The following is a 19,733-nucleotide window of genomic DNA, read 5'->3' as shown; positions in this document are numbered from 1 at the left end:
ATCTTTCAAATGGAGTTATTCTCAGAAGATTTTCATCAGGCACGATCTACTAACCTTTTGACTACCTTTGTATAAACCAGTAATAGCCTGCTACAGATCTGAGATTTAAGAAATGTACTTTTACTTCTTTGCCTGGAAGAAGATCCATATGTATTTTGGGAGGCGTGAGGTAAATGCTACCTTACCTGCCCTGTCTCTTGGTTCTACCCTGTCAGGGACTGATTATTTCATTCTTGCAAAAGAAAACTCTGTGGGAGTTTGCACCACTTAAGCACAGCAGGAAGAGACCTATAAAGACATAACAGCAGAAAAGAATATTTGTCCTTTGCGTTATCAATCCTACTGTGTGACAAAGGCAGGTAGATCCTTCTGCCTTAGGGATTAGAAGAAGGCATAGGGAAAGATGACCATTTGTTCCTTTTCCCTATAGTTATCCTTTCACTTGGTAGGTCTCCTACCTACTGAGATTTTTACCTTCCCTCACATTCAAAGTTCCCTCTGTCTAAGCATTTGTACACTTTTCCTTTTCACAAAAGCTTTTTTATCCACATTTGGAAAAGCATATATGAAAGGAATAAGCTTGGAAAACAGAAAGGAAGAGTTCCACTGAGCAAACTTGTTTTTCTTACCAAAATTAACTTCCCTGAAGAAAACGTATTGTTCTTTATAGCTAGGGTAAATGTACAATTCCTAGCAGGACTGTAATAAATGCACTAGAGCAGCTGGTAAGGAGCATTTGAAACTTTGGAAACAGGAAATACTGCAGCAATATTAAACAATTTTCAAAAATAGCATCCTGTATCTTTAAGAAAAAGGAAATTACAAAAAAAAATGGGACAGAACTCACAAAATCTATTGTAAATATTTGAAAAAAAAAAGTGGCCCAAAGACTGAAAAATTAGAAAAATATTTTTTCCATGAACTTTTGGAAATGCTGCTTTTGATCAATCCAGAATAAAAGAAAACAAGCAGAATGGAATGTCACCCAGAAGAGAAATAACTAGTTCCATTACCTACATAAAAAGTAGTTAAATCCTTTGGAAATCTGAACACAGTTAAAATGCCTCTCCTATGAAGACTAAATTCTCTGGTACACATCCTTCATTGAGGTCAACAGAACAATGCTGATGTTCAAATGCAGAATATTTAACCCTAAATATATTTTTGTTAGAGTCCTGTTACAAATATGAAAACAATATTTTGACAACAAGCTTTTCTAATTGACAAAATTGTACATTTATGCCACAGAAGAGGGTCTCTAGAAGGCTATATACCCTAATTAAAGGCCACAGAGAAAGGTAATCCATTCTGCCTCTGCTGCAGGTGAAATGTCCTACCAATGCCATAATATAACTTGCATCACTATCATTGCTGCTCGTAACCAACTTCTGTGATCTTGAGATATAAATGTCGATATATACATACACATAAAACAGGAATATCTCTTTTCAAGATATCTTTGATCCTACTCATAATTAAACCTCACACACCCAAATATAGGCTAGAGCAGGATTTCAGAAACATTTGCATAAAGGTCTCTAACTCTGTTGTACATTTCCACCACGGCTTCCAAAGACTAATGATCTCATTTTTCACCTTTTGAAATCAATGATGTTTGTGACCAGGTTATGTTGAAATTTTCGGCATTGCTTCACAAAGACATTTAGAGTAGTAAAATAGGATTATGTATCCTTTTTAGGTCACTGTGGTGATTTTTCACTCATTTCAGCATGTCATACATGTCTGTGGTAGCTCTTAATCTTTTTTTTTTGCATACATTTTTGACAGTTTTCTGTAATTGTTCCATTCTGACTCCTTTGCTGTCTGCTTTCACCCTTCCCAGTTCCTCAGCTGTGACAGGAATGATTACCAATCATGTCTGATACGTACAATACAGTGGCTGAAATGTGTCTCCAGTCATTGCAGTGGAAGCCTTTACAAGTACCTGGAACTTATTTCATTTTATTTGAAAAGTATATGCTTTTGTTACATTTTGATGTTCCTAAAGTTACAAAGTTATTTTTGTTATGCTATAAAACGCACAGAAGCTAGTCAGATATATGTACTTCACAAGCAAATATGTTCATATGCACACAGCTGTGCATACACAAGTTCTTAATAAAAAATAACCAGGTGATGCTCCTAGGGTGACCTGGAGTTTTACAAATGTTAAGAGTGAAATGGGTGTGACAAGGTAGGCAGCCTCTTGAGAGCTACTTTGCCTGTGCATTAGTAGGTTAGGGGAAATGCTCTAAGAGTCCACCTGACATGGCCTCCTTGGAAATGTAGCTCTGGAATTACAGGGAAAAAAAAAAAGATGCTCATTAACACAAAGAATAAGCACTGAACTTCTGCTTGATAGAGTATTCTGGCATTAGTAAACTGCCCCTCCCGCCCCCACCCCCAGGCAGAAAAAGCAGTTTCTCATTGTTTTGCTTTTTCATGGATGAAATGCGGTCCTTTGCAGGGATGCTACAACTGTATCTGCATATCACTTATATCTAGCACTGGTCCCCAAATCTGGGCTTACATGGATTTAAACAATGCAGCAGTCTTTTGCTAAAACTCTATTCGGGAAAGATATCCCTCTGTTGTGGAACAATATTTTTTTCCCATAGGCATTTCCATTAACTTTTATTATTTATGTTACTGAAGACAGCATATAAAAAAGCCTATGCTACAGCTGTCATATCAGCTTTATTCCTGGCCTGTGATGTGTCAGGAGGGTCTTTACATTGTGAAGTATAACACCTTTGTTTATTGTCTTAGTGCTTCATACTTGTAAAGTGCATAGACTCCTTTGTGCCAGACTAAATGATCCTTGTTTGATAACTTGAGTAAGCATAAAACCACCAGAACTGCACTGGCACTTGACAAATGCATAGGACAGACTGCTGGGTCCCACACAATGTATTTATCCAGCTTGCTGGCAGGAAGTTTTCCTTTGCAAATGTAAAAGGACTGATCACTGCTTTTGTTGAGGGAGGATGGTTCCTTATTGCACCACATCCTTTTATCATTTCTGGCAGTGATATCTGTGGCAAGAAATGCCACTGAGACAAGAACAGTTGCAGTAGGGCCAGTTGTTGCTGTTACTTAATTAGATTCTCATTCTGCCTGTTAAATTCCTGTAATGTTTCCTGTTTGTTTTCCTGAAAATTAGATATTTTCTTCTGTACAGTACCCACTAAATTATGTTGAAATGCAATGTTTATGTACCCCCAGAGGAGGACCAGAACATGTTATCTGCTCTAAAGCACTGCAGTAAGATGGCAGCAAAGCTGATGAAACAGACTGGTCCCTCCCTTTCCGACATGTCTATAGCCCTACAAAAACAGCGGCGATGTCCCGTGTATAATAGGTTAACACAGCTCCAGTCCTCAATACCCCGTTGCACTCTAGAAAAGACTAAGATCAATCAGCCACCAATTTATTCCTCTCTCATCCTACAGCCTGGCCATAAACTGCAGCTGAGGTTAATACAATTTCTGCAGGCTTCTCTTGGCAAAATTGTTTTATTCTTGCTTTGATGTAGATTTTAGGGTTTGGTTTGTTTTGCCACTATAACAGAGCTTTGACATTTCCTATTATATGGTAGACGTTGACTAATAAATTGTCTGAAAAAAACCAAAGAACTGAATCCATATTTAAAACCTAGAGTAAATTAGATTCTGAGAATAACATGCAAATAATGTCATGTAGATTTCTAGTGGTATTATTAAACAACTCTTATTTTATTCAAACAATTGCATTTTCTGGACATTGGAATTAATGTAGGTGATTTCAAGCTATGTGGTTTTAATTTTAAACAAAAAAAAAACCCCACCAAAACCCAAACAAAAAACCCCACAAAAAAAACCTACCAATTAAGGATAAATATTAAATCTGCATGAAAGAAAGAGAAAGTAAGAGAAAGTCCTTAGAATTGTTTTGATTATTAATCTTTAAATTACCTTTTGCTCAAAATCAACAGAACTATTTCTCTTTTGAAAGTCTGGAGAAGTTACTGGGCATTTTGGCCCTATTTTTACCTTGTCAGGAGGTACACTAAATATTGTCATGCCCTGCGTCTGAATCAATTAGAATATTAAGAGTAAAGTCATTAGAAGCAGAGGAGTTATGAGCCAAAAGTCTTCAAAACATCAGCATAGAGGAGGAATGGTCAGACGGCAATTTTGTAATGACAGTTCTGTGACTAAGAATAGCCCTGAAGAAGCTTTCTGTGAGAAAATGACTGGAGACAACTTCAGTTTATCTCTTAATTCTGTAAAATTCACTGGGAGTTGTGGTTGAATAAGGGTTAAAGATTACACCAGTAATTTCTAATCTCAGTAAAAGAAATGCAACAGAATGCACAGAAGCTTTAAACCAAGGAACGCACTTAGATGTGCATAATTTGTTTGTGTAATGTCAAATTGTTTTCCCTATAGTCAGTAGCTCAAAAACCCTAGCATTTGGTTTTGCCTCATGACTGTGGAGCCCAACTAGTCTCAAATTCTTTCTCAGATTATAGATCATGATACCTGCTAAGAGAGAGGTCTTCAAACACAACATCTTCTAACCCAGGCTTTTAAACCCAAATCTTTCGTGAAGCAATTATCAGTTTTGACTGTATGAAAAATTAACATAAAAGACAAGTAAAGTGACAAGAATAACTTTTGGAATTTTTTTTTTTTTTTTTTAGGAATGGGCACATCTCTTTTAAGCATTCACCATTTTGAAATTCAGACTACTTCTGGTCCATGAGTTTACAACATATTTTTATTATTATCAAATAACCCATTGTTGTCTGAAGAGTTTATTGCTATAATCAGTTTTAGTTATTTCCTGACTTAGAACTGTTTTCCTGTTTCTGCCACTCTTTCCTCCTCTCACTTCATCTTCCAAGTAGCTGACAGATGGATTTTCACCAAAGCAAGACAAGAAGCAGCCATCAGAGACAGCCTGCATAAGCAAACAGCAAGAAACTCTGCTGCTGTAGGACTCAGAGATACTGAGCTGTTGTGACAGAAAAGCCTTCCTGGATCACATGAAAGAGCCCTGAGGACGAATCCTGACTCTTTACTGCCTGATGTCTTCCACTGTTATTAAAAAATGTCTGCAGTGAGTGTAAATTTGATGCAAAGTGCCACCAGCTCTGGATCTAACCCCCTCAAGGCTGGGTGGGACCATGGCCACCTTAGAAATATTGCTTAGCACCATAACAAACTGCTTAGCATAGATACACACCGCATACCTGTCACGAAGCAAAATAGGGGAAGTTGCAGTAGCCCCTGCATATGCCAAAGTCCTCCTCACAGCATCTCAGAGGGATGGTAGCTTCTGTTTTCTTGAGCAGTAGTGCTGGCTAGGTAACAAGAAGTGTTAATAAAAGGGTTCACTTTTACTTCATGATTTTGTGCTGGAATTGTATCATTTTTGACAGCATTTCTTCCCCAGATGTCACTAGTTTAATTTTATTAAGAGAATAGCAGCTATTCCACTGAATCTGCTGAGATAAAGCAATTATGTAATACAGAAGTTCTGCAAACCTGATCCAGCTATTGCCAATCCATAATTTGTGCTCCACATGTCTGAATTGGTTTTAGCACTCTGAGAGCCAGCTGATTTTATTTAGCTTCTGGTTAACACATTTAACAGGGACAACTGAAAGCTAGAACTGCATGCGTTTCAACTTCTTTCAAGTTTCATGAACATAAAAATAGGAAGATGTTCAAAAGAGGTGCATATATCACTTTTATGGCACAATGATGCTGTTTTCAAAGCAAGTTGGGTGTCTAGTAAAATGTGCAAGTGGTGACACAGAATTAGACTGCTGTAAATGCTTCACAAATGTACTGGGTCACCAGGAATAAAGCTGTCCGCTTTTTATACCTTGCTCAGCTGAACACAGGCTGCTCATATTGAAGTTTTTACCCTGTGAAGTGGCTTATTTCCAGGCATTTCACCTGGGAGCCAAATCCAGGAAGGAAAAGAGAAGGTCCAGAAAAGTCAAAATTATAAGAACCACTTCTCCCTTCCCAAAGGAGCTGATCAAGTATGCGAGCACTTTGCATTGGAAAAGGGTGTTGTAAGTTGGGCTTGGATGTGCAAAAGTCAGATGATCCAAAGTCAGTCTACGGCAACAGTCTGCTGAGGACTGCTCAAAGAGGCATGTACAGACAACTAGAAATGGATACCAGCTAAAAGCTGAGTCAGAATAACTCACTAAGACAAAATATCTGCAGAAATACAGCTTCTGAGTAATATTTCAAGGCAAATCACCTATTTTCTTCAGTATAGGATGTCATATAGGAGTCACTGGGGACTCTGTGGACTCCAAAATTCTGCTGATGGCTTGAAACAAACAAATCAAGTTGAAGACACTTTATGACTGCCATGTCCTATGAAATTAAGAGTGCTTTACACTTTGTTTAAGAAAGATCTTGATAGATGTTATTACCAGAGTAGTGAAATAATAGCAGTGCAAACCTAGGGAGAATTCACAGTCACTACTGATGTTTTCAGATACTTTTTTCCTAAAGTCATATGAATGACTCCTGAAAATCTAGTTAAAGATTTACAGATTTCCATAGCTATTCAAAACACAGACCTATAGCACCAATGAGTAATGAGATATTTGGACTGAATGTTTCATAAATATTGCATGAAATTTTATGTCTTTACATTCCACCAATAGAGGAAAGCACCTTTTAAAGCAATATATTGTTCATGCACCACAACTGCATTTAATAGTTTTCCGCTGTATTGCTTTTGGTTCATTAACATTCATACTGTTGTCTGCCACCTCATTTGTTTCAGTATTTGCTTTGAATTTGCCTTGCTGCAATAGCTTCACACTGTGCTTGCTCTGGCTCATCTGCTGTTTCTATCTGTTTTTACTGCATGTGAGTATTTTATATATTAATGTAGATTCTGTGCTGACATCCATACATACAGTTACTTTTTGGGGCAAAACCAGACAGCTCAAATTCAGTCTTGCAAGTGGTCTTTTCCATGATTCTGTGTTAAAAATAAATAAAAGTCTGATACAAATTAAAAGGGAAAAGAAGGATGTTCCTTCTGACAGGCTGAGGTACTCAATGACTTTTTGGCCTCAGTCTTCACCGACAAGGGCTCTTGTCTCACCACCCAAGCTGTGGAAAGTACAAGCAGGGACTGCGAGGTTGAAGAACCGCCCGTTGTACTCCAAGAGCAGGTTTGGGAACATCTTAGGAACTTGAAAGTGCACAAGTTCATGGGACCTGATGAGATCCATCTGCGGGTCCTGAGGGAACTGGAGGATGAAGTTGCCAAGACACTGGCAATTGTATTTGAGAAATTGTGGCAGTCTAGTGAAGTCCCCGATGACTGGAAGAGGGGGAACATAACCCCAATTTTTAAAAAGGGGAACAAGGAAGACCCGGGTAACTACAGGCCGGTCAGCCTCTCCTCTGTGCCTGCCAAGGTCATGGTGCAGATTCTCCTGGAAACCATGCTAAGGCACATGGAGAGCAAGGAGGTTGGTGACAGCCAACAGGGCTTCACCAAGGGCAGATCGCGCCTGACCAATTTGGTGGCCTTCTATGATGGGGTGACAGCATCGGTGGACAAGGGATGAGCAACGGATATAATCTACCCGGAGTTGTGCAAAGCTTTTGACACTGTCCCACACGATATCCTTCTCTCTAAACTAGAGAGGCATGGGTTTGATGGATGGACCCCTCGGTGGGTAAGGAGTTGACTGGATGGCCGCACTCAGAGAGTAGTGGTCAACAGCTCAATGTCCATGTGGAGACCGGTCATGAGTGGCATCCCTCAGGGGTCCGTGTTGGGCCCAGCCCTGTTCAACATCTTTGTCGGCAACATGGACAGTGGGATAGAGTGCACCCTCAGCAAGTTCGCCGACGACACCAAGCTGTGTGGTGCCATCAACACACTGGAAGGGAGGGATGCCCTCCAGAGGGACCTTGACAGGCTGGAGAGGTGGGCCCGTGCAAACCTCATGAAGTTCAACCAGGCCAAGTGTAGGGTCCTGCACCCGGGATGTGCCAATCCCAGGCATAAATACAGGCTGGGTGGAGAATGGATCAAGAGCAGCCCTGAGGAGAAGGACTTGGGAGTGCTGGTGGACGAGAAACTCAACACGAGTTGGCAATGTGCTCTTGCGGCCCAGAAGGCGAACCGCATCCTGGGCTGCATCAAGAGGAGCATGGCCAGCAGGTCGAGGGAGGTGATTCTCCCCCTCTACTCTGCCCTGGTGAGACTCCACCTGGAGTACTGTGTCCAGTTCTGGAGCCCCCAACATGAGAAGGACATGGACCAGCTGGAGAGGGTCCAGAGGAGGGCCACAAAGATGATAAAAGGGCTGGAGCACCTCTCTTATGAGGACAGGCTGAGAGAGTTGGGGCTGTTCAGCCTGGAGAAGAGGAGGCTCCAGCAAGACCTTATAGTGGTCTTCCAGTACCTCAAGGGGACCTACAAGAAAGATGGGGAGAGGCTGTTCAGCAGGGCCTGTTGTGATAGGACTAGGGGTAATGGTTTTAAAATAGAGGGAGGTAGATTTAGATTGGGTATTAGGAAAAAAATTTTTACACTGAGGGTTGTAGAACACTGGAACAGGTTGCCCAGAAAGGCGGTGGAAGCCCCATCCCTGGAAACATTCAAGGCCAGGCTGGATGAGGCTCTGAGCAACCTGATCTACTCAGGGATGCCCCTGCTTTTTGCAGGGGGGTTGGACTAGATGACCTTTGAAGGTTCCTTCCAACTCTAACCATTCTATGATCCTATGATTCTATGATTTTCAAAGAATAATGGAGTCAGGTATTCTTTCGTCAAAAGTAGTGCTTCTGAACAATTAACATGTAAAAAAACTTCCTTTTTTTTTGCTTAACTCTAAAGCTGCTATGCATGGCTTGACCCAAAGCTAAAATGAAATTGATCCTTCACCTCAGTAACTGTCAGATCCAGTCCCTTGAGACACAAAGGTCTGACTTGCAAGAAATTTTTTTTGGAGGCTTACACAAACCAGAAGACTTGATCTTGTTTACCTCTAATGGAATGGAGTTATCAGGCTACACAGCTTCAATCAGGAGGTGTTATTTTCCAATCTCCAACAATACCACAGACAGTAACTTATGCTGTATACACATGGAATACATGACAATTTCTCTAGCAAGGCCTTTTACTTTGCACAGTTTAGAGGTATCAGGATATTCTTACAGCCTGCAGCTATACTCTTACTTGTGCTTCATGGATCAAAGTGTCTTAAGAAAGGAAGAGATAATGCTCTTCTAACTTATACAAACATCCAGATCCTGCCATTCATTCACAGCGGCTTTGTATTCCTTTGCAGGAAAAAAGTGGAACAGAAAAAGGCTTAGATGATGAGCATTCTCCATGCACACAGAAATCCCTCAGTAGCATTGACACAGAATATTGGCTTCCTCATCACCCTTTCAGTAGCTATTTTTGCAGTCAATGACAAGAGGCATATCGATGATGAAAAAGTATAAATGTCAGATTCTATCCCTTTGGCTCAGACAGGTAAATGCCATGCAACCCAAAGAAGCAATTTAGAAATGAAATTTCAAGTCTTCATGATAAGATTTTTTTATATCAACGGTGGAAAGTGAGCATCCAATGGAGCAGATCCTCCCAGAAACCATGCTAAGGCACATGGAAAATAAGGAGGTGACTGGTGACAGCCAATATGGCTTCACTAAGTGCAAATCGTGCCAGAGCAATTTAGTGGCCTATGATGGGGTTACAGCATCAGTGGATACGGGACGACCAGCTCATGTCATCTACCTGGACTTGTGCAAAGCATTTGACACTGTCCTGCACGACATCCTTCTCTCTAAGCTGGAGAGACATGGATTTGACAGACTGTCCTGGTTTCAGCAGGGATGGAGTTAATTTTCTTCTCAGTAGCCGGTGTGTTTTGGATTTTGTGTGTGAAGAATGTTGATAAAAACATTCTGATGATACGAGTTGTTGTTAATGAGACCAAGGACACTGTCTGGCTTTCCAAGTCTCGTTAAGGTCGCGTTAACGTGCAGATGCGGGAAGCTGGGCAAAAGACAGACAGAATAATTGATCCAAACTGGCCAAAGAGAGTATTCCATGCCATAAACGTCATGCTCAGTATATAAGTGGGGGTTGCCCATGGGAGGGGGCATCATTTTCAGTTATTCCTTTTCTTGTCGGGTATCCGTTCGGGCACCCTTGGCATTCTTTTCTTCTCTCTTGCTTGCTGGCATCGTTCCCTCTACCTTGCTAGCTTGCTCTCCCCCTTTGCTTGCTGCTCGGTGTTGTTCCTGTGATCACTGCTCAGGACGGGCTGCGTCGGTCATTCGGACATCGGGTGGTGAGAAATTGTACATTGTTCATTTTGTATATTTTGTAGATATTAATATCCTTATATCCTGTTAGCTTTGTAGTTTTTAGTATTTTCAGTAAACTGTTTTTATCTCAACCCACGAGTTTTCCTTTCTTCCCAATTTCTCTCCCCTGTCCCACTAGGTAGGGGCAGGGTGAATAAGAAACTGTGTGGTGATCCGGGCTAAACCACCACACAGACAAACCACGTGGTGGATAAAGAGTTGGATGGACAGCCGAACTCAGAGAGTTGCGGTCAACAGTTCAATGTCCAAGTGGAGACCGGTGACGAGTGGCATTCCTCAGGGGTCAGTATTGGGACCGGCCCTGTTTAACATCTTTATCAGTGACATGGACAGTGGGATAGAGTGCACCCTCAGCAAGTTCGCCGACGACACCAAGCTGTGTGGTGCCATCGACACACTGGAAGGGAGGGATGCCATCCAGAGGGACCCTTACAGGCTGAAGAGATGGGCCTGTGCAAACCTCATGAAGTTCAACCAGGCCAAGTGCAAGGTCCTGAATGTGGGCCAGGGCAATCTGAAGCACAAATAAAGGCTGGGCACAGAATGAATTGCCCAGAGAGGTAGTAGATGCCCTGTCCCTGAAAACATTCAAGGTCAGGCTGGACAGGGCTCTGAGAAACCTGATCTAGTCAGGGATGTCCCTGCCCCTTGCAGGGGGGTTGGACCAGCTGACCTTTAAAGGTCCCTTCCAACCCAAACTACTCTACGATTCTATTCTATGATCAAATCTTCCAGATATTCAGCTTTGATAAACCAAGTGTATTAAAAAAACAAAACAAAACAAAACAAAACAAGTCTGCCCACTTATATCATACTGTTCTGAACTTCTTCGCAATAAAGGCATTGAATGAGACTCTAAGTGTCCACAAGGACATTTAAGATAGCTACCACGGTTAGTATCGCTAATAAAGTTGGTGAAATGTTAGATTAAGGGAAGAACAAAGGTTAAGAGCCTTTGCGTAAATCAGATGTTTTCAAATAAACTGAACTCTACCCTAGAACGCTTTGAGAATAATAATTTCAGGACACTTGATACTTACTGCTGAGAACCTGTGAACGGTGGATGAGGTATCAGAAGACTGAAAAAAAGGTAAACATAGCGGATATCTTTACAGAAGAGAAAAGTGAAGATTAGGGAAAAGAAAAAAGGAAATTATGGACTAGTCAGATAAACTGCAATTCTTTAAAAAATCCAAGAACAAATAACCAAAGTATTTGTAGGCTGCTGTGATAGATTGACTTTGACCATCAGCCAGATGCCCACCCAGCCACTTTCATTTTCCCTCTTCAACGGGTCAGCGGGAGGAACTAAGATGGAAAGTCTCTTAGGCCAAGATAAAGACAAAGAGATCTCTTACCTGTTACCATCAAGGGCAAAACTGACTCAATTTGGGAAAAAAAAAAATTTAATTTATTGCCAGTTATCACGGATAGTGAGAAATAAAGACACAATATCTTCCTCCTATCCCTTTTCCCGGGCTGAACTTCAGCCCTTCTTTCCTGACCAGCGTCTCTCCCAGGGCCACAGGGGCATCTCTGCCAGGGCGCCCGGAGCCCCTCCTCCCCTCCTCCTGCTCTCCCCTCGGGGCTGGCAGGGCTGTTTTGCCCTTCCTTCCCCAGGCTTTCCCCGAGGTGCCCAGCTGGGGCTGAGGGGCTCAGCTGTGCCCTGCGCTGGGGCCCTTGGAGCCTCCTGGAACTGGCTGTGGCTGGCACCGGGCCACCTCTGTAGGCCACCCTGCACAGGGCACCCCCACCGCTGCTGCTAGCACCTGGGCACCCACACCCAGTGCAGAGGCATGAGATGAGTTCTGAAACTGCTGAAAGATAAGAAGGGAATGGATTTTTCAAGAACATATCCTGTCAAACAAGTCTCATTTTGTTATACAATACATAATTGGGTTAGTAAATAAAAAAGAAGCAGTAGGTGTCTTATCTTGATATCATCTAGGCTTTTGATATAGTTTTTTTGTGACAACCCCAGAGCCAAGCTAGGAAAATATGAAAGACTTAATAGATAAAGACTAATTGAACAGCTATAAGAGAAACTTAATTGCTAGGAAATTGTCAAAATGCAAGCCTACATCAGGCAGGGTCTGCCCCTGTTCTGGCTCTACAAAAAAAAAAATTATTAATTAATGTCCGGGATGAGGGAATAGAGAGCATGCTTGTTTCACTTAGAGATGACACAAAGCTAGCAGAAACAATGAGTGTATTTGAGAACAGGATTATAATTCTAAATTATTCTGCCAAACTAGAGAAATTGTCTGAAAAATAAAAAGATGAAACTAAATTGGGGAACCACCACAGAAACACAAGATGGGGAAGAGCTGGCTGGGAAGTGTTCCTTCTGATAAGAATTCAGTGTCTGCAGGGGAACACTGCACAAATCAAAAACTCCTTGCAAAACAAGAACTCTTCTTGCAATGAAAGTGGCCATTGGAATTGTTCTCTAGTATGTGATATTTAACTAACCCAGCTGTCCTTTCATTCAACTCAATCAACAAACAGTATGCGGTTTGAGGACTACATATCAAGAAAGAGGCAGATCCACCAAAAACAATCCAGAAGAGTGAAACAAGAATGATCTAGAAAACACCACCCAAAAAAGGCTTAAAGAATTGATTCTGTTAGGCTAAAGAAAACAAAGTAGGGGCTGACTGGAGTGAGGAGGCAAGCAGAAGGGGAGACGTCAGAACAGATTTCAGGTGTGCAAAAGCCAAAAGCAAAGAGGAAAGGTTTGCTTTTCATGTTCATTGCTGGCATAAGAACTACAGAGCTTGAAGAGCAACAAGAAATATATTGGTGAGGCACTGGGAGAACCAGTAGGACAAAGAAAGTCCTGGAATGGCATGCCCATGAGAGCTGAGGAACCTTCATCTCTGGAGGGTTTTAATAGCAGCTTACACAATCACCTGCCATGAAGGACGTCCTTGTGGCTGATTTTACTCTAAAGTAAGGGGATGGACTACATATGACCTTCTGAGTCCTACCATTTTTTGTTATTCTTTCATTTAACATCAAGTGGCAGTAATACAAATCTCTACCTTTTCTTCTTCTCTTCTTCCTACAGACAAGAAAAGACATGAGAGATTAGTTTCTATTGCTGAATATGCAGTTCCTTTTATCTGATGTTCACACTACCAATCTGTGAAATAAGGTAAGATTAAGGAAGTGATTTTGGAGATGAGGCAGAAGAATGCTGAATTAAAGAGAGTCAGGTATGGATAAAGTAGAAAACATAACAGTAGAAAGCATAAAAATAGAGGACACTCATGATACTACCTTTTTGCCTAGTTGCATGACCACATCTTTTCCTTCAGCTAGATTTTTCTAAGATCTTGGTTCACCTACACATATAAAATAAGAAAATCTGAATCTTCTACATCAATTTCTGTAATTAAATCCTCTCACGGTATGAAAGGAAACAAACAGATTATACTGATAGCAGTTCACTCTATCTAGGCCAATTTTACACTTAGTTGGAAGAAGGCAGCAAGTCCTGACAAAATTCTCCTCTGAACCCGTAGGGTAAGGAGGACTTTCCTCTGCAGAACACAAGAAATATGAAGGGACATGAAGAATAACTAATTGGAATTTCTAATTAAACAGCAGAGCCTAAGAGATAACTTTGTATCATCCGGAAATGTTCTCAGGAAGTGACATTGTCTCAAATGAAAGTCCAGATGTCGACTAATTGCAATTCAGGCAACCTTGAAACTAAACAGAAAGTGACATGAAGGTGTGAAGTTTCTGCAAAATGTCCCTGTAGGATTAAAAGGGTAAAGCGTTTTGAATGAAGATAAGTAGGACAAGAAGTTTACCACATCACATGTTTTCCCATTTAGGAACTGACAGGACAAACCACAAGCAGTTGCCTTGAGCGCTACTTTATATTCAGGGTGTGAAGTTAAGTAAGGAAAAAGAACTGCAAAGAGAGACATGGCTTAATGTTGGAAATTATCGGGGCTATCTGAAGTGAGTCAATTCATCAGACAGGAAATGAGGAACATTGGGTAGAGGGTTGAGTTTCAAACTATATTTTATATTTTTTTAAAAAAAGGTAAAAGCTTTAAAGTTTCTTTATGTTGAGCATAATCTAAAGATTAGAGATATCTGATACTTTATGTGAAAGCTCATGCCCAGAAACAGTATGTTTGAGCAAAAGAATTGCCATGTTTAATTATATCATTGTTCCACCTAATTCGGTACCTTTTCTTCAAGACCTACTAGTACCTCAAAATGTGTCACAGGAAAGGGTGAGAACACCATGTAAGATTACTCTGCCCTTAGGGAACATGTCTTGCCAACCCCTGTTATTTAGTATCTGCTTTATGTCCTGAATCATGAAGGTTTATATCCCACATAAATTTTCTATCCAGCCTAATATAACTGTTCTCCTTATTCACAGAAATGTTTATTTCTGATACTGTATCTTGTGGTAATGACTTAAGTATGCCAGTTACTCATTGTACTAGAGGGAAATTCATTTTATTGGCTTTAAATTTGTTTCCTTCAAAATTCATTGAATCTCCTTTTGTTCCTCTCTGATACAGTGACACAGCATGTGTTAAAATTAGTCATTATTTTATGTACCACAACCAGTGTTCTCTCTTATTACTAGTCTTTTCAATGTCATTTCATGAGATTCTTTTCTATGCATACTGTGTGAAAACAAAGCATTCTGGATTCCAGTTTTTCAAAGACATACTTTTTATTTGTACCTATGGTTTACCACATGCAAGCACTTGCTTCCAAAACAACAGAGCCTGGATTCCCAAGCAAATTGGAATGCCTCTCTCATAGTTAAAAAAAAAAAAATACAAATTGCATGAGTTATTTTTTCTGTACTTAAAATCGGGATAGAAGTTTAAAGATCAATTTGTAAATGTGGATATTTCATTCAATTAAACTGCCCTTGAAAAGGCATCATTTTCATAACATGCATTTTCATTAGATCTTTCTAGTGTTTGTCTATTAATTTTATTGCACTATATAGACTTAGAGCATGAAGGTGGAAATATGTGTGCTCGATTTACTCGAGTGTTTGCACCATTGGTAGCATTCACGCCAGACCAATAATGCAACAGAAGTTGCAAGAATGGACAAAGCCTATCCAAAAAGGAACACAGAGAACAGGAAATGAAGTCAAACAGGAGCAATTTGGGATGAACGTTGTAAAATTAAGCTGGAAAAAGCTATCTGTCTTCTAAAAACAAAAAAAAATGTTAGAAAGGTGTAGGAATTAACGATAGAGCTAACCAAGACGGGAATCTTGGGAGAAAAACTGCAATGGAGGTATATTGTCACAGAGTCTAAATTATGGCAGCAGGACCAAAAGCCACAGGGAAAGTACATTAAAAAAAAAAAAAATTGCAAGTTCTTATGAACCTCAAGGCTCCCTAGAGGTAGTCATTAAACCTGGGACTTTTTGCATCTGTGATGTAAATATTGATATCTCAATGGGAAAACAAAAGAGAGATCCTCTTCTTATGGGATTTTCCCAACCACCATGCACCAAGCCACATTAGTAGGACGAGAGCTGGACTGACACTCAAGAGTGCTGACTAGCAGCCTCTGCCTTCGGCTTTTAAAAGAGGCAGGAAAGCGAAAGGTCAAGTATTGTATTTTGTTAGCAGCCTGGTGAATAAATACACTGGATGTGCCTCACTTTGTTGTGCTAACAGTACCAGCATGTAAAATATGGAGTGGTGGGTGACTCCTAGATAACTTACTCTCAAATGTTTTCCATTCTTATATTGCTTTCAGTTAATAGTAGTAAAATAGTCCATGTAGTGATCTGAACAATTAGTGCTTAAATATATAGCAAATAGTCACTTTGCTCTGACCCTTCACTATAAAATCTGTTTGATTTAGAAAACTTTCGGGATTGTCCAGCTATTTAGTGTCATCTCCCTTGCATGGTGATGCTACAGTAGGTCAAACTACTCCCTTCAGATGATATTCAGCTATTTCTAGTATTGTTACTTCAGACAAAAATGTATCACAAGGACCCGCTTCTAGTTTGCACCATGTCCTTCTACTGTGCTCCGGAAGAGCAAAGGAGCCCAACACTGGACCTTAACTCTATTCACATCAAGTACATGGTCCTGTTACAAAATTAGATTAACGTCAATAGGCCATAATGTTAATGGAAATCAGGCCCAGTAACATAAGCCCTACATTTCGCTTAGTCCATGATTTCAAAGTCAAAAGAGAATCCAATGTTCAGTAAAAACTGAACCAAAATGGAATTATTATTTAAAGGAGTGAAGCAGCTTTACAGGCAAAGGTAATTGAATATGTGGAAATCAAGTTTACTTGATCAAATGGCAAGCAGAACAAAATCAAATTATGCACTCTACTAAAACATTCTTTTAATAACAACAGAACAAATCCAAGCCTTCTAAGTTTCCCATGGGTTTTATTAAAGTAACGTATTCAGCAGCTAGCTTCCCAGATCCAGGAAGGAGCTAAACTCATCTCTTTCCCTGCCTTACTTTTCAGTTTTGATGGATTGCTAATTGAAATGAGAGAAATGTCTAAAACGGGGTTGGAATTATCATGATTTTTGTGATTTGATTATGGATACTTTCACCTCTGGCTGACCAGATTATTTCTTGTGGAGGTCAAGGAAACTGAGGCCTCAATTCACCCATTCACCACGTTTGGCATAAGACTAAGCACGTGATTATGTTCTATGGCTTCATTAATATTCAGCTGCTGAAATTCTTCCCTAAGCTCAACCTAGAAGGTCTTCATTCTTTCACAGTTGGTATAAAATATATCGTGTGTCTCATTCTATTTCCTATTGCATGCAGACCTGCAACTGAAAATGACCATCAAAATGGATAAGCTGTGGCACTGTTATCATATCGGGCAGTGATTAGATTACCCAGAACAGTTTGCTAGACCTTTAACACCAACTTACAGTTCAGCACTGACAGAAGAAGAGATGATATCAGACATTCAAAAATACATAAATGAAAAGAAGTGTGGATTGAAAATGACACCTCATTCAGACTCCAGAAAAAAAATAGTCCCTACCACTTCAGTTAAATTTAGAGGGAGGTTATGAGCTGAGAACTGATTAGATAATCTAGTTCCTGTTGATTTGTGTCAGTTACAATTTACATTTATAGAATACCTTGAAAATATGTAATCTTACTCTCTGCCTCACATAAACACTTAAGTAATCAGTGGGGTCTAGTCTTAATGTATTATGCAGCATTTTATATACAAAACTAAGAAGAAAGTAAACCCAACACAATCAATTATGATAAATTGACTTGATATAACAATAAAATATATATTTCTCCTTAGAATAAACCTCAACCTAGGTAAAGGAGAGCTAAGAGGGATTTGAATATCATTCTTTGGTGATACAGCAAAATCTCTCTCCTGTTAAAAACATACGGTTTTTAAAGACTTTAAATTTTAATGCATCAGGCATCAAGTTTTAAATTAAGAATGAAGCAGTTATTCTGTATAATTCAATAAAGGTCATCTATCTTGCTAAGTTTTCAAATCTTTCACAGCTCTCATTTTGCCATGTTTAAGATAGATTGTACATTATCACTTCACCTATCATATATTATTACAGATAAAGTTGCACATGACTTCCAAAGACTAAAGCCTCTGTGCTGCCAACAGTTTTGGAAAACTACTCCAGAAGCAGAATAAAGCTCAAGGAAACCAGTGAAAATGACAAGGAAAAAAAAAATAGAAGCAGAGGAGAGAAGAAGAAACGGGAAGAATGGGGGCTTCAAGCAGTCTGCTTCTCCTTAATGAGATTAATCCATATGTTTGTTTCTGATTTGCCATGTATTCTGTTTTTAATAGATTGTGTGGGGTTTGTTGGGTTTTTTGTTTGTTTGTTTGCTTTTAATTACTCTACATAATCCTTCCATAATTTCTTTTTCTATTGCATTGCAGAAAACATCACCATGCTATTTCCTTGGTAAAGTGAACAGACTCTCCCACGGTTGTGTGGGAACTGGCTGAACACTACTGAATACCAGAAACTGAAGGCTCCTCCACTGCCTTTTTTAGACAGAAAGCCATTGGTGCCAGGATAACTTGACTGGACATGGCCACTGAGAATCAAAGTTTTCCTGACATTAGGCTGCATTTTTATTGTCTTTGGAGGGGAAGTGGGGGAGGGGAGAATTTTGTCACAGGAGCTTTTAGTTTCTTCAAATAAAGTTTAAAATTGAGATCAACTTGATTAAGAGAACAAGTGCTACTTTGTATACTTATGTGATTGCTGCAAGTTGAAAACACACACAAAAATCATATTCACATTATTTGGGCAGATATATGGCCTCTAGCAATTTCCAAAAGCTATAACCCCACACTTTATAAGAAAAAAAATAGATATCAGGCTTCTTTTCCAGATCATAGGAATCTTTTCTTGCATTTAAGCCAAATTACCATTTGGGGGTCATACATATTCGTAGTTAACTGGGAACCATTTCAATGTAAACATTAGCTTGTTTAGCAAGAGTAATGTTTCTACATAAAGCAGTCTTCTGTGCAATTGATAGTACTACAACCTCTCTGTTCCCTGAGGAACATAGTTCAAGGAAGCAGCTTGGAGGAAATGAAAAGGTAAAAAAGTGATAATTTCTCTGGTACTGCTATGATGAGTTGCAAAATGAATGTGAAAAAAAAAAAAAATAACTTTAGCAAAAAGTATCCCAGACTTTCAAAAGAGCGTGTAAGTTACTGATGTGATCAGAACAATAGGTACTAATGGATGAAGATGTTTCAGAGTCCTTATGCACCTGCTTATTCTTCTGTTAATTAAAATCTGTGATTGCCAGAGTAATTTTTGCATCGCATATATATGCAGCTTCAGAAGCAAGTGACACATTTTGCAAAGAATAATGCAAACCAAAAACCTTGCCAGTAAATTCATAGAAATATAACTTACTTCAGCGTTCCTAGGTGAACAGAGCACTCACAAAGATGCCACAAGAATTAGGATTGAGGTTTCCAGGCTTTATCCAAGTGAGTAATATGCAATGACAAACAGCCTAGACCTAGGATTGTGTACCGATTCTGAACTGGTGAGACTTTTGTACTGAATACAAGTTGAAAAAATAAACTAAAATCCATACTAGTTCAGTCTTTGGCCTCTTCTCTGGGGCCTCCACCAAAAGGAACTATTAATGCCAAAGCAGACAAGTAGCAGAATTCCAGGTAAAGAGAAAATTGGTTTAAAGTTTGGTCTAAAAACACCATAAAGAGAGGCTTTTGATTGAATTCAGAGGATTATGGAGATTATTTCTCTCATGCTTCTTCAAGGGAACAGCAGCAACAGGATTTGGTTTGAAGAGGACGTATGCA

This window comes from Chlamydotis macqueenii, chromosome 2 (genome assembly GCF_036417535.1).
Source record: "Chlamydotis macqueenii isolate bChlMac1 chromosome 2, bChlMac1.mat, whole genome shotgun sequence".
NCBI lineage: Eukaryota > Metazoa > Chordata > Aves > Otidiformes > Otididae > Chlamydotis > Chlamydotis macqueenii.
This window is presented reverse-complemented; position numbering follows the sequence as displayed.